Source organism: Pteropus alecto, unplaced genomic scaffold, assembly GCF_000325575.1.
Source record: "Pteropus alecto unplaced genomic scaffold, ASM32557v1 scaffold45, whole genome shotgun sequence".
Lineage (NCBI taxonomy): Eukaryota > Metazoa > Chordata > Mammalia > Chiroptera > Pteropodidae > Pteropus > Pteropus alecto.
Window position 1 is genome coordinate 34344127 of NW_006442491.1, and position 14967 is coordinate 34359093.

At 45.6% G+C, this 14967-nt stretch overlaps 1 protein-coding gene across 1 annotated transcript in view; it reads left to right on the top strand.

The window, feature by feature from the left end:
* The window catches only part of TSHZ2 (teashirt zinc finger homeobox 2), a 400060-nt gene that overhangs the window by 374729 nt on the left and 10364 nt on the right, over nucleotides 1-14967 (top strand). The window lies entirely within an intron of this gene.

A 14967-nucleotide genomic window follows, 5' to 3' on the forward strand; every position in this document is an offset into this window, starting at 1 on the left:
AGGAATCAATTATTTTATTCTTCAAAGCTAATTTAAAATTTAAGGGATGCCATTACATGAAATAATAGGTAGGAAATGTAATCGAAATCACTGGGAACAGTTGGCCGTCCTTAGAATTAAAAAAAAAAAAATGTGATCGCTGACGATTTGGAAATGTTTTTTCGTCTGTGAACAGATGAAGGATTGAAATCTCTGCTCTTTTCAGTATATTTAACTTAAAAGAGGAAGCGAGTTTGGTGGTTGCTGAATCTTTGTGCAGGGAGGATCGTGGAGCATAGCTGTTAAAGCGGGAGATGACTGATATCGCTGTCGATAGTCATAAGACACAGCCCGGGAGACTCGCACCCCGTTATCCTTCATGGGGACCGAGTCCCCTGCAGCCACGTAAAGTTCCAGGAATTGGCACCCGTTTTTGATGCATAACTTCAGCTTGGAAGACCTTATGTCACTGTCACATTGCTGTGGTCCCCGATTCTCTGTACGTACATATGATAAATATCCATTAATTTGTTCATCAAACATTGACCCAGCACGGCCTCTGCCTCAGGCGTTGTTCTAAGCGCCAGGATCACAGCAGTGGACGAGACGGGCCACATTCTTGATCTCGTGGTGCCAACGTTTCAGTGGGAAGAGGCAGACTATAGCCAGGGGTCCTCAAACTCAGCTATTACTAGAATCCCAGGAGAAGCTTTAAAAAATATATGTCTTTCTAGATCTGAGCCTCAGTCCTGACTCATTGAACCAAATTCTCTGGGGGTTGGGTTTGGGCACCAGTATTTTTCAAAGCCCTCTGAGTGCTTCTATGTGCAGCTGGATTTGAGAACCACTATGGTCAATAAATATGACTAATAAATTAGCACTCATTAGTGACGAGGACCGTGATGAAAACAAAGGAAGGAGCGTAAAGGTGTTAGGGACTGTTCTAGAGTGAGTTTTCAGGGACGACATCTCTGGGTACTGATATGGGAGGGGACCTCAGTGTAAAAAGGGGCCTCCCCTCTGAGAAAACCTAAAAGTATGTTTGCTCTAACTCAGGCATCGGCAAAATTTTTTTCTCTTCTTCTTTGTTTATTCATTTATTAATCTGTATGTATAACCCTTGAAAAATGTGAAAGCTTTCTTAGCTCAAGGGCTGTACAGAAAAAAGCTGCCAGCCAAATTCTAGGAGAAAACAGGCCAGCAAGTGCAAAGGCCCTGAGGCAGGTATGAGTTAAAAGCGTTAAGGAAACAGAAAGAAGGCTTGAGCAGGTGGGGCTTACTGGGTCACGAGGAAGGGAAGGCGAGGCTAGAGACGTGGGTGGGAGTTTAGATTTTATCTCTGATGACAATCATTGGAAGATTTTAAGCAGGGAACGAGTGTGTGTGTGTGTGTGTGTGTGTGTGTGTGTGTGTGTGTGTGTGTAGGAGACACTTACATTCCCACGCTCACCACGGTACATCGCCCCCTTCAGCTGCCACTGATCTCGGTCCACGGCAGTTCCGAGAAGGAAAAACAAAGCCCACGTGGACAGATGCCACGTCGGCTGCTTTTGGCTCCTCCTGTACTTCCCCTTCCTCTCCCCTGTTCATTTTTCTTTTTTCTTTAAATAGACCACTCGAAGCTGTGCCGTCTAATTTTTCATAGGTGATCGACTGCCGAGTAGGGGTGTAGGTAGGCAGAGGGAAGGCGCTGATAAGCCGGAGCAGGGATTCTATTAGGGAAATGAGGTGGTAATTAATGAATCCCGCCAGTAATTGGGAAGGTGTGAGTCCCCCGTAACGTCGTAATGATAGCCATCCGTCTGCTCGCCCATCACTCGGAGCCATCCCTCATCGGGCTCTGATCTCAGACACGTAGCCATGCAAATCTCCCTGACAGGACGCTGTGTCTCTGTCTCCCTAATTGGGCCGTATAGAGTTGTTTATGGATATTGTCGGCATTTAGGCCTCAGTTGGAGGTTGTTCAAAAATCGTTAGCAAAGTTGCCTTAACGGCATTGTCAAATATGTATTCCCCTGCTTCGATATCTGTTTTTAAGGCAGCAAAGGCCTGTGATGAAATTAAGCTGTGCATTGTGTGGACTGGAGCTCTCTGTGTGATTGTTATTAAAACCGTTTTTGAAGTAAAAACCACTTTACAGTAATTTCTCATCCTGCTTAAGATAAAACTTGAGTTTGTGTGCAGGAACAGGATGTTTTTTTAATAGCACGTCCTCAGTCCTGAGGAACACATTGAGTGTGTGCTAAGGCCATCTTGAGACACAACTATTTGCAAAAGATTACGGTTTTGCATTGAGACTGGTTTCTAAATATCCATCACCATTTCATTCTAAATGGGCACTTTTACTGGAAGCATTCACCACATCTTCTCACCAATATTTTTTCCTGGACGCAAGTGGCCACCCTGTTGTCTCTCCCAACCAAACTGGGAGATGAATTCTTTGAAATGCCATAAATTTTTTTTTTTAAAAGCCCTTATTAATCTAGTGAGCCTAATGTTTCCATCGCGATGTTTAAGAGGGATCTTGTAACTATTTAGAAAACATGGGAAGTACCATTTTTTAATATATGATCAACACACTTTAAAAATATTCAAATATGAAACAGTACAGTTCAGGTGGCATCTTTATTAATCTCAAAGAGAGCGAGATTTAAGAAGCTCTGGTCTCCATTTTCCCCCCTGGAGGATGAGAGAGACCTGGGTGCAAAGGCCGACACAGAAGGAGAAGTCTTGACCTGGTTCCTCTGCTCACCGGCTCTGTGTGGCCTTGATTAAGCTACCTGGCCTCTCTGAGCTTTGGGTTTCTCTCCTGTCTCACCGGCGCTCCGGTGTAGACGGAAGGCTTAAAACGAGTTAATAGATGTGAGTGTACGTTATATGGAAAAGGCTTCGCACTGAGACTTACGTGGCTGTGCCGTTCACTGACTGAGAGAACTTGGACAAATCATTTAACCCCTTCTGAGCCACAATTTCCACATCCGTAAAATGGGCCAGATGATAACTACTTCGTAGGGCAGGGCCAAGGAGCAGAGACGATGAGTTGAAAGAACCCAGGATGAGCTTGAGACCCAACAGTCCCTCCACCAGCGGTGGCTCATTCCCGTGGACACCCGTGGAGGGCTGGGCCTGGCGGCCTGGGCACTCGGTAAACGTCCATGAAGTGACTGGAGCAACAACAGGGCACCAGCGGCGTTTACGAGATGCTTACCACTGCTTGTCTCGCCTCTGCAATCCTCGAATTTGACCTACGAATTAGCTTTCACGGCTGTCAGGACAGCATTAAAGCAGCGATGCCCACAGTGTGAAGACCGAGAGAAGGGTTGGATCCTGGAGGCAACCACCATCCCCGTGTGCCTGGGCCCGACAGGCTTCCCAGAACGAGGCGCTAAAAGCCGTCCAGCTTAGGCCGACTGAGACGAGCAGGTCACCCTCGGTTTAAACAGAACTCCTCTTCCAGCCTCAGCCCCAAGGCCCTGTGCTAAAGCCCCTGGTTCTCATAAACCTTCGCTTCCATTTCTAACTCTGGGGATTGATTGATTAATTGTGTTTGTAGAACAATCTGGAATGTTCTAGATGCGCTCAAGAAACAAATGGCAATGCTCTCCCTCAGCAGAGGGCTTCCCTCGACTCCTCCAGAAAGTTCTGCGGGCAGCAGCAACAGAGCTACCGATGGCTGCCCCTTTTACCAACGGTGGCTCTGTTTGGTGTGTTTGGGGAAAAGAAGATGGTACACCCATCGGTGCCCGCATTGCAGCGGTCTGCTGGGAGCACCAGGAAGAAGTTGAGAGAGGTGGGCATACTGGGCGGGGGCTCTGGAACTCGACAGGGCAGATGTTGATCAGGTAGCCTGGCCAGCACTTCAAGGACCGGCTGTGGTTGCCTATCCATCCACGAGTCAGCAGTGGGAGCCCCTCAGCTTTACAAACCCGCCAGTCCCTCCCTCTGTGGACAGCCCAGCCGAGGAAGCATCTCAACTACGTCAAAGAGATCACGAGCCTTATGACCTTTGGTGCTTCTATCACAGGACTCCCAGGGTGGTCTGGTTCGACTTTCTCACAAAAATCTTTATTCATCCCAAATGACAAACCAGCTGGATCATCTTTAAATTAAAGCTTTTATTTTGGAAGTAAAGCCCTAGTTCTTCTTCTTTTTTTTTTTTAATCACTATCCCTTGCTCCCTTGGATTTGAATGAATAGCTGTAACGAATGTGTCTGCCTCTGTCGTGAGCATGGAGGCTGACATGGTTCAGTAAGCTAAAGCCTCAAACTGGAATAACACACATGCCAGGGCCTCCATCCTTGACTATGAATGTGCTGGCGTTTCCCATTATAAAAAATAAAGGGGGAGGAAAGAAAGGGCGAAACTCGAAGTGTGAGGAACTTCTCTGAATGTAACGGCTTCCAGCACTGGGTGCAAACTGCCGTGCAGAATAATCGTCGAATGCTTGCATCGACACATAAATAAGATAAATTTATTTTCATTACTCATATTTGATGCTCCTTCCTTCCACTTATTTATGCTTTAAACAACGGTTACAGTAAATATAACAATAAAAAAAAGTGCCTACAGTGGACAGGAAGATGATCAAGCAGCCCCGATAAACAGCAATTCATGTTTCTTCTTTACAATCACTAACGAATCTTAACTGGAGCCATGTTCCATCCCCATGTGAGTGATAAGCAATGATTTATTATGAAGTGTCATGAAATCGGAATGCCATACAGTGAGACATGAGCTAGTGGAAAATGTGTTCCCTGTTTCCCAACCTCATTACTCAGAGATGCAGTGTCCCCTTACCAAGCCTAATTTAACCGACTTTTTTGAGAACTCTACTCATCGGCAATGGAAATTGGCCAAAGAGAGGATGTCCAGCAAAGTCTGCCGCCTAATGCCACAGCCTGGTCCAGCTGGTGCCAGGGCTGGCCGACAGCTCTGGAACTGCGCACACTGGTCGGCCTCCAGAAGTATGATCCCAAGGATTGTCTCAGCTCTCTGCCAAGCAGCAAGAATGCTGAAGCGCTCAGGAAATGAAACCCACACAAGGAGAAAGGACCCGAAGATCAATTTCCGTGAGCTTGGACCTTGCGTTCTCCATACATCGTGCTATCCTACTTGGAATTCATGCCTTGATCATTTAAGACGGACCCAGTGGTACAAGGGAGCCAGCCGAACCTGGAGAAAGAACACAAGCCTTTGAGCAGATCAAACCCGGGTTTTAGTTCCAGCTCTTCCAGTGACCTCCATAACTGGTGTAGTAGATTGCACAAACGACTCCTTTTCTTTAACCTTCCCGGTACCCATGCCATCACCATGTGAATTTGTAGCATCCCCTCAATCCAATTATAGGCTGAGCTACGTGACTCGCTTCGGCCAACTGCATGTTAGCAGACACGATGCCAGCAGTGGCTTGAAAAGAGCTTGCGCGGTTAGACTGACTTTCTCTCACGCCTCTGCCAGGGCTATCAGGACACGCCCACACTGGCCTCCTGGAAGGTGAAAGGGGGCTGTGTCACGGTGGTCGTCCCAGCCTCGGTGCAGAAAGGGAGCGAGAAGTCAGCTCTTCCACTCTTTCTCTACTTCCTCTTCCTTCCCCTTCTAGGCTCCTTTTATCTTGAATGTATTGGATCTTAAAAGGAAGGTTGGCGGGAAGGGAGATAACGTCTCATACTAATAAAGTGCTGTTGCAATCCTCTCTAGTCAGCCGATGCCCCTTGTGGGGCAGGCATTCAGGGACTGATTCTGTGGTGGGGACAGGAGTGGGGGTCTATAAAAGTCCTAGATCCTAATTGGGAGATGCGCTCCATTCAGCATGAATTCTAACCCGCTAACCGTCTGCCCACTCGTGGTTCACTCTTCATCCCCTTGTCACTAAGGGTGTCTCTCCCCTCCAGGGCTGGGTACCAGTAGGCAGCAAGATAGCTCTTGACCTACTGAAAACTTACGCATCTTGTTTTCTTGCCAAAACAATGAGAGCGGAGGGAAGCTACTTGTCCCTCTGTTGCTCTACCGTCTTTCTCCAATATCTTTTGTTCCTTCTCAATAGTCATAGAGTAACAGACCGGAGAATCTGCTGCGTAAGCTTAACCCAACAGGAAGCTTATGTGCCAATCTCCCCTTCTCGCTGGAACGCAGCCCCTCCAAGTGTTCCTCACAGGGTCACTCGCCTGGCTTCTGCAGCCCCCTCGATGAATTTCTCTAGTCTTTTCCTAGATAAGCTGGTGGCAGTTGGGGAGAATGGTGATTGGTGGCCTGTTCTTCTGCCACTTAATAAATCCCATAGGAATGTGTCTAACGGCCCCCCATTTTTTATTTTGAGAAAGATTTTACACTGAAAGTTGCGAAAGGAATAGAAGCTTCATGCAGCTTCCTGTGATGTTAACATCTCACCTCACCATAGTACAGCTATCAGCGCCAGGAAGTGAACACTGGCTCAATACGATTCATTAAACTATGCACCCTGCTCGAATATCACCCAAATTTCTTGTTGCTGCGCCAGGATCCAATTTAGGGTCTCACATTGGATTTAGTGGTCATGTCTCCCTCTCCTCTCATCTGTGAAAATCCCTCAATCTTTCCTTGTCTTTAATGACTTTAACACTTTTGACAAGTACTGGTCAGTGATTTTATAGAACGCCTCCCAATCTGGGTTTGTCCCATGGCTTCTCATGATTAGATTGAGGTTATGCATTTTTGGCAAGAAGACCAGAGAAATGATTTGCCCTTCTGAGTGCATCGTGTCAGGGATTTTGTGACGTTGATGTGTCACTTGGATCACTTGGTTATGGTGGTATCTGGCAGCTTCCTTTAAAATGTGAAATGTGCAATGGTTCTCCCCAGATGGCCCCAGACTATTTTTTTTTGATATTGGCAACCACTCCTACGCCCTGGGCAAACTGGAAGGCGGAACCACGTAGCAGTTAAACACGCGGTCCCAGAGTCAGAGAGCTCTTGGTTCAAGTCCTAGCTGGGATCTTTTGGGCAAGTTGCTTAGATTTTCTCCGCCTCAGTATTCTCCTTTCCAAAGGATCTAAGTTACAGGGTTGTTTAAATAAAGAAATAAATAAAGCTCCCAATATCGTGCATACCACATAGCAAACCAATTACTTCCTCTCTCTGAGCCTCAATAACTTCACCTGCAAAACGAGGCTATACCCACTTCTGCAACAAGATGGCATATGTATAAAAGAATATTGCGTTTGTGAAGGTACATGTCATGGTTCCTCCAAGTTCTTTTACTCAGTTCTTCCAAGAAGTTTCTACTCAAAAATGAGGTCTGCCTCTCCTGTGTTTTTCTGAGGGTATGTTTTGTGTTGTGTTGCTGTGAGATGTGTCTGCCTTATTTGTCATCCATAGACTAGAAGGTTGTTGGCAGGCGGAAACGTGTCTTTTTCAGCATAATTCTGTTGGGCCCCTGGTAGCTCACAGGTTGGGTCAGGGGACAGAAATGCCAGCCATTCAGAGGTCCTGTGCATGAATGAAGAGCACAGGATTATCACTCAGCTACATGTGATCCTTCCACGGAAATCCATTCCTCAGAAGCTACCTGACGTCACAAAAGAAACACTTGCTAAACATTGAATGAATGTATGTATGAGTGAATGAATGAATGAATTTGCCTTTGGTTATGCATAGCAATAAAGAAAAAGAAATTTAACTTTTATCTTCTAGACTTTGAATGCCTCTGCCAACAGCTAAATCTCTTCCAGGGAGGGCAGATGGCGGCCTGTACAATGAACAATTTAATCTTTAGAAAATGGAACAACTTTGCCAGCAAACTCCATTTTTCTCCACGAACACATTGTCAATAACATGTGCTCTCAAATATGTGGTGAAATTGATGACTGGGCCCTGATTTATAGAAACAACAACAAATTAAATGATTACCTTTCTCTTTCCTAGCTTGGGGTCCTTCAGACCAGCCGTGATTTTTTTTTTTTTTCCCTGTGCTCTAATAATAGAGGAGGTCTAATTAAAATGCCTTGCTGGCTGGTTGTGTGTGTGGAGCAGAGGAAAGAAAGGGGAGCATCCAGGTGATCTTAATTTAATTCCAGGAGGGGAAAAGCCACTAGTGTGATAATGAAGATCAACTTAGGAAGCCACTGTCATTCCCTCCTCAGATAAAAGCAGATATTGAGGGAATCCTTCATATAAAGACTTTTGCAGCCACTTATTGAGCCCCTGGTACAAAATTTTCTCGGTTTTGGACTGACTCGAGTCTTTGGATTGGGTGAAATTGAAATTGGGAGGGTTCAGAGAAATGGGACTTTCGAGATGGTAGCCATATTGGATGTTTAGGACTCTTCCTGAATCACAGTTTGGTTCAGAAGGAGTCCCCATCCTAAGACTCCTTCCGGAATGGTGGTTCTGAACTCGTAATTGGGGCAAGAACTTTTTTTACAATCTGGTGACAGATATGGATCCCTGTCCAGAAACAATAAGGGCTTGTTTATAAATGCACGCATACACAGAAATGTGAAATTTTGCTTATTGTGTCATCCATCTCTTGTTCTTGCCATAAACTTGAAGAACTTGAGTAATAATTGCTACTCAAAATTGCAGATTTCACCAAATTTCCTGTAATGCTCACCCTGGGTTAAGAATTGCTTGGCTAAAGAGGCTCTTGGTTTCATTGGGCCACAAAAGTTCTTAATTGTTTCAGACTGTGGACTTCTTTGACCAGCTGGTGAAGTCCATGGAGCCCTTCTCAAAACTAATGCTTTTAAAGGCAAAATAGAATATGTAAGGTTAAAAAGTCATGGAAGTACAGTTATCAAATATTAAAGACACCAATTTGTGATATAGTAGTATATGAATTTCTTCATATACATTCAATAGCAAACCCAGCACTAAGGCTAATAACCACTGTAATTTCAAAGAAATAATGAGTGGATGTGATATCGCAAGATATTTGCAACAACTGTAATGTGACATAAAAATATCTGTGACATTTTGGCAAAAATATCAGCAATAAAAATCATAAGACTGCTACTACTATTGAGATTTGGTACCTACAGTCATAAATTAAAGGGATGCTGAATAAATTAAAGGTCATAAATTAAAGGTCAGTTTAGTTATTTTTCCCACCCAAGGTCATGGATCCCCTGCATTCTATGCATGGGTGTCAGATGAAGGGTTCTCACGGTGTAGAAATGACCTTATGCATAGCTAGCCCCTCCTCTAGCTTTGTCCCCAAGCCTGCCTCGCTTCATCTTATCTTTTCAGAATTATTTACTGAAACGTCTCCTAACTAAAGGTCATTGATGGCAATATGATGAACATTGGATTGGCCTGACTCAGCTCTCAAACATCCACCAGGCGTGTGGGCCAAAGGCAACCGAGAGTGGAAGAGAAAAGGCCTAAATGTTGCAAACCTGTTTAACTAGAACCTAAGCTCCCAGAGGGAAGGACCAGAGCCATCTTATTCCAGGCTAAACATCCTGCAACTACCCCAGTGAACACTCTCAACAGACACGTATTTAATGAAGGAGTAAGTAGCAGCAATTAGCAAAGAGGAAGGTAGAACTTTACGAAATGTGTAATCCCAGGGGCCAGCATTTCGTGGATGTCTCTACTGGAGACTTTTTGAGAGAAAGGGACCCACCGATAACTAGGCATAAGTCACTTCCACAGGCATTCCACAGGTACTCAAAAAGAGCTTTTTCCGAAGAGAGCAGAAGACAAGAAACTTTTCCTGTAAAGGGCCAGATAGTAAATATTCTAGAATGTGAGACTATATAATCTCTGTGACAACTTCTCAGCTCTGTCACTGTGGGGTGAAGGCAGCCATAAATAATATGTAAACAAAAGTACATGTCTGTGTGCCAATAAAACTTTATTAATGAACTCTGAAATTAGAATTCCATATAATTTTGACATGTCATGAGATGTTACTTTTCTGTTGAATTTTTTTCAGTCCTTTAACCCTTTTCCAGTCTAGGAAAAAAAAAAAGTGCAGCTCGTTGCCAGCGTTAATTTAACATCATGTGTAGGAATGCTATGTTTTCTAAGATTTGACATTTTCAGCAATCAAGAATTTCTATATTTTGTCAATGGAAATACCACTACTAGAAACAGAATGCTATAAACAGGATGATGTCATTTGTTTCCAAAGACTATCGATACACTAGAGTGATGCGAAAATAATAATAAAAGTGAAATATTTCATGGCAAACTTTGGGGGTCAGGTTAGGACTGTAATCTACAAGTTATCTCGGGGTAAACGCTGCAGCCTCAAGCGCCACCGGCAAGTATTCTCAGGGCAAACAGGAAATGGGTTAAAAATATAAAAACAGTTCTTAGCTCATAGGCCATATGAAAATAGGTCACAGGTGGGACTTGACCCGAGGGCCGGGGGGTGGGGTTACGACTCTGGGCTTCCTTTGGCCATTGGTGGTTGGTTTGTGCCAGTCTGGGCTGAGCCTCCCTCTACGCTGGCTTTGCCGGTGTTGCCTTCGATGGCCCGAGCCCTGTCCCATGCTTAGGCGTTTGCACCTCAGATGTTCCACCTAAACACGTTCTCCTCCAGGTCCCCCCACGGCTGGCTCTTTCCAATCTTTCAGGTCCTAACTCAAATGCCACCTCCTAGCAAGGCCTTCCCTGGGCGCTCCTCAGAGCAGCCATGCTGACACTCACACCGACAGCCACTGACACTTTCTCCAGCCTACTCTCTCGTCTTCACGGCATGTACCTTGCCCGCCGTGGTCTTGCATTTGCATGCTGTCGCCTCTCCTTCTACAAAGCAAACTCCCTGGAGGCTGAGGTCCTCTCTGCCGTGTTCTCTGCTGCATCCTCTGTATTGAAACACTACCCTGTGTCTAGGACCACGCAGATGCTTCCCCAATATTCATTGAAAGAATTTGTTGTGTTTACTGGTAAGGCCAGAGCCAAAAACCGCACAGCCAAGGTTTTGCTACCTCACGTGGTCCAGTGGGCATCAGGCTTTATCATCATCATCATCATCATCATCATCATCATCGTTATGTAAATTTATAATAATAATTTGAGAAACAATCGAATATGCTTTCCAAACGTGATCGTATGTGGAGCCCTACACACAAAACGGATATAATGAACTTGCTTTGTTTGAAATGAGGGTAGAAAGTTTCCGAAAGATTCCCTCAGGCACACAGCCCTGGTTGCTTCTTCTAGAAATTTCCACATCCCCTTTCCTTCTGAGAAGCTCTTTGAAAGTCTCTGTCCCGGACGAGAACTAATATCTGAGGCAACCCTTCCCTGTTGCTCCAAGGTCACTGAGAAGCTCCTGTGTGCTTTCCTGGTAAGCTGAAGAATTGTAGAGTCAATAATGTCTTTTTTTTTCCCAGTCTTTCTAAATTTATTTATTTTTTTTTTTTTATGGTGACATTGTTTAACAAAATCTGTTAAGTTTCAACTGTACATTTTAACAGTAAAGCACATATATATTTACACTGTATGTTCACCTCCCATAGTTAGATTTCTTTCTGTCACCACATATTTGACCCCCTTTATCCCACCAACTCCCCCATCCCACCTCCCCCCTCCCCTCTGGTAACTACTAGTCCGTGTCCATGAGTCTCTGTTTGTTTGTCCTGTTCGTTTGTTGCTTTTAGGCTTATATCCCACATATAGTTGATATCATGTGATTTTCAACTTTTTCTGTCTGGCTTATTTCGCTTAGCATGATTATCTCGAGGTCCATCCACGTAGAGTCAGCGATTTCTAAGAAATTCTTCTTGAACTATCCAGTCTTTCCTTTCCCAAAAGCATCTGTGACCTCACTCAAAATTAAATTCTGGAAGAGAGCTGTGGTGCCACATTGGCCATTAAATTGCTTTATGGTTTTGTGGAAACGTGCCGGGCCTCAGTCGAGTTTATTTTTTAAATGGCCTTAATAATACCCGCCTTCTGCCCCCACGCCACGGGCGGGAGGGGCGAGAGCGAGAACAGAGTGGAGCACGCGTTCCAGAATATGAAAGAATCAATCGGCAGCCTCCAGGCCAGTGTGATCAATTTCAGGCTTTGAACACTTGTCGCTTCCTTCCCCGGCTATCAGTTTGCTCAAGGTACCACAACAGAATGCCACAGACTAGGTGGCTTAAATCTCCCAAATGTGTGGTCTCACAGTTCTGGAGGCCAGAAGTCCAAGATCCAGCGGCCGGCAGGGGCGGCTTCCTCTGAGGCCTCTCTCCTGGGCTGGCAGACGGCAGCCCTCTCACTGCCTCTTCCTCTGTGGTCTCTGCTCTGCGTGCGCGCGCATCCCTGCTGTCTCTCTCCTGGGTCCTAATGTCCTCTTCTTATCAGGACACCAGCCAGCTCGGCTTAGGGCCCACCCTAACGGCATCCTCTTAATATCTCTTTAAAGGTCCCAAATCTAGTCACGTCCTGAGGTATGGGGGTTAGGACATCAACATCTGAATTTGAGGGAGACACGATTCAATCCGTAATACTGTCTTCTGCTTGTCTGACAATAAAGCTTTTGTCATTATTGATACTTTAACATTATTAACTACTTTACCAGCAATGGTTGCTTCTCCGGACGCCTCCCTGCCCCGCTCTGCCCCTGCCTCCCAGGGGACAGCTGGCAGCTGGCTGTGGGAATCCTGCATTCGAGATTTCCATTAATTTCCTTTACATTAAAGACGAGAGGTGCACCCCCTGCTCACTCAGAGCTATGCTAGGAAGGACTGAACATTTTATAGTAAATTTTATGTGAGACATTTAAAATGCATGTCTTTGCTTCTCAGCAGCTGATTTGGGGGTGTGGGAAAGCCTTGAGCTCCTTCCAGAAAGAAAGCCTGGCTCAGGGTCACAGGGCGGAGTCTGAAGAGGCCTCTGGGAGGCTGTGGTCTAATGGTAATAGAGCAGGTGGGGTGGGGAGGGGTAAGCAGAGGAAAGTTCAAATCCGGGTCGCACCTCTCCCTAGCCTCGGTGACCATGGTGACCATCACTTCGTGTTCCCATGATCCAGGTGACCCTTTGTAGAAAGGCACTGCTGATAATACCCACTTCGGTTTTGTAGGGGCCTCTCTGTCCCCCGCCAGCCTCCACAGAGCCTGGCACAAGGTGAACCCTCATTACCCAATAATAGCGATTGTTGTTATTACTACTGAAGTACAAACAAATCAACAAACCCCAGGGACTCGAAGGTCTCCTAGGAATTCTTCTTCATTTGTATGGAAATTTGGTTACTCTCGCTTTTATCTGAGAGGTAACTTGACCTTGGTGGCTGGAACTTGTAAATAAGGGTGGCAGGCAGTCTCTATAAACTGTCGTGCATCGCGTTCTCTCTCTCTCTTTTTTTTTTTTTAATATTTGTGTGTTGTGAAGGAATTTAATCTACATAGAAATGCAGATTTGGAGCAGGGAGAGGAGGGAGACACAGAGTCAGAGACAGAGAAAAGGAAGTAGGAAACATTATAGAATTGCGTGAGTCACGGATCCTACCAGGTCTCGGCAGGAACTGCTCATTGATTAAATGGCAGTAATCAATCAATCAGTCAGTCAATCAATCAATCAATCATGCATTAGAGAAGTCTTTCTCAATCTAGGCAGCACATTATTTTCCCCTGGGAAGATTTTAAAAACCACATGCCCAGGCCACTCCCCAGACCAGCTAAGGCAGAATCTCGGGGAGTGGCCAGCCCTCAGTGTCCACAGCTCCCAGGCCGCTCCCATGTAGAGTGAGGCCAGCGCAGAGAACCCACGCAGAGACAGGAGGCACAGCCACTTCTTACCTGTGACCTGGGCACACTGCTTAACATCTCTGAGCCTCAGTTTCCCTGTCCGTCTTAAGGATCGAATCAGATAGAATTGGTTAAACACGTGGGCGCCAGGTCAAGAAAATGCCAAGTTGATAAATAACAAGGGTTTCTTGTTACTATTCTCATTGTCATCCCATGGATGTGAAGTCTGGGCCTTTGTGTCACCACCTGCAAAATGGTGGAGACAGTGAGGATCCCTGAGGTCATTCGTTTTCATTTCTCTGATCCTATGAAGGTAGAGCAAGGACAAAATATGAAGAAGAGCTCATGTTTTTTCACTGAGTGACACCCGTGGGCCGGGTGCTGGGCTGGCACTTTGCAGACTCGTTGAACACGGCAGTGGCCTCTCCTGCCCTTCTGAGGACTGGCGGGGGAGAGAAGCAGTAAACTAGTATCCCCACGAACCAACAGTCTGCTCACAACGAGTGGGGGGTCAGAGAGAGGCCATCTGGGCACCTCGTCCAGATTCTGGGCAAAGAAAAGGCCTCTCCGAGCACATGTTATTTTAGCCAGAAGATGACTATGGAGCGGCAGAGTCATAGGAGGGCGCTCCAGGTGAGGAGCACAGCAGGTGTAAGGGCAGTGTTGTGGGGGGAGGGGGCAGGAGTTCAATAATTTTAAAGAGCTCCTTTTGTTTAACACATACACAGATGAATAAAAGAACATCTTTTTTTCCTAGAGCATCTCGAGGGACTTGGACTCTGCATAATGTACTTTAGGAAGCACTGGTAGAATCGGATAAGACTAGATTTGAAATCCAGACAAATCCTGATCTCATTCCGGCTTCCCTAGGAAATAACTGTGTGGGCGGTGGGGCCAGTTTAACATCCTGAACCTCTCGATCTCCATTTGTAAAGAGAAAATGCGAGCTCGCATTTTCCCAGTCTATTGAGAGGATTAGTAATTATTAGCAGCAATCAAATCAGTAAAGGGTAATAGTTTTTATCATGAAGCAGTATGGTACTTTGGCAACAGAGAAATCTGAGTTCAAATCCCAGTTCTGTCACTTTCCAGGCCACATGCTGTTGGTCTCGTTCCTGAAACCTGCGTCCGTCAGTTTCCTGACGTTCTAGCGAAGGAGTGTGTGAGTTAGCTTTGGGGATTGCTATAGGAATTAAATAAAACAACGGCAGTCGGACCTCGCACAAAGAGGAGGCACCCAATGAATGAAACCTGTCATTAAAACAAAGGGAGGCTCTTGTTACAAAGGGGGCGGACCTAGGAATACCAGGTGCCGTAGGCTTAAAA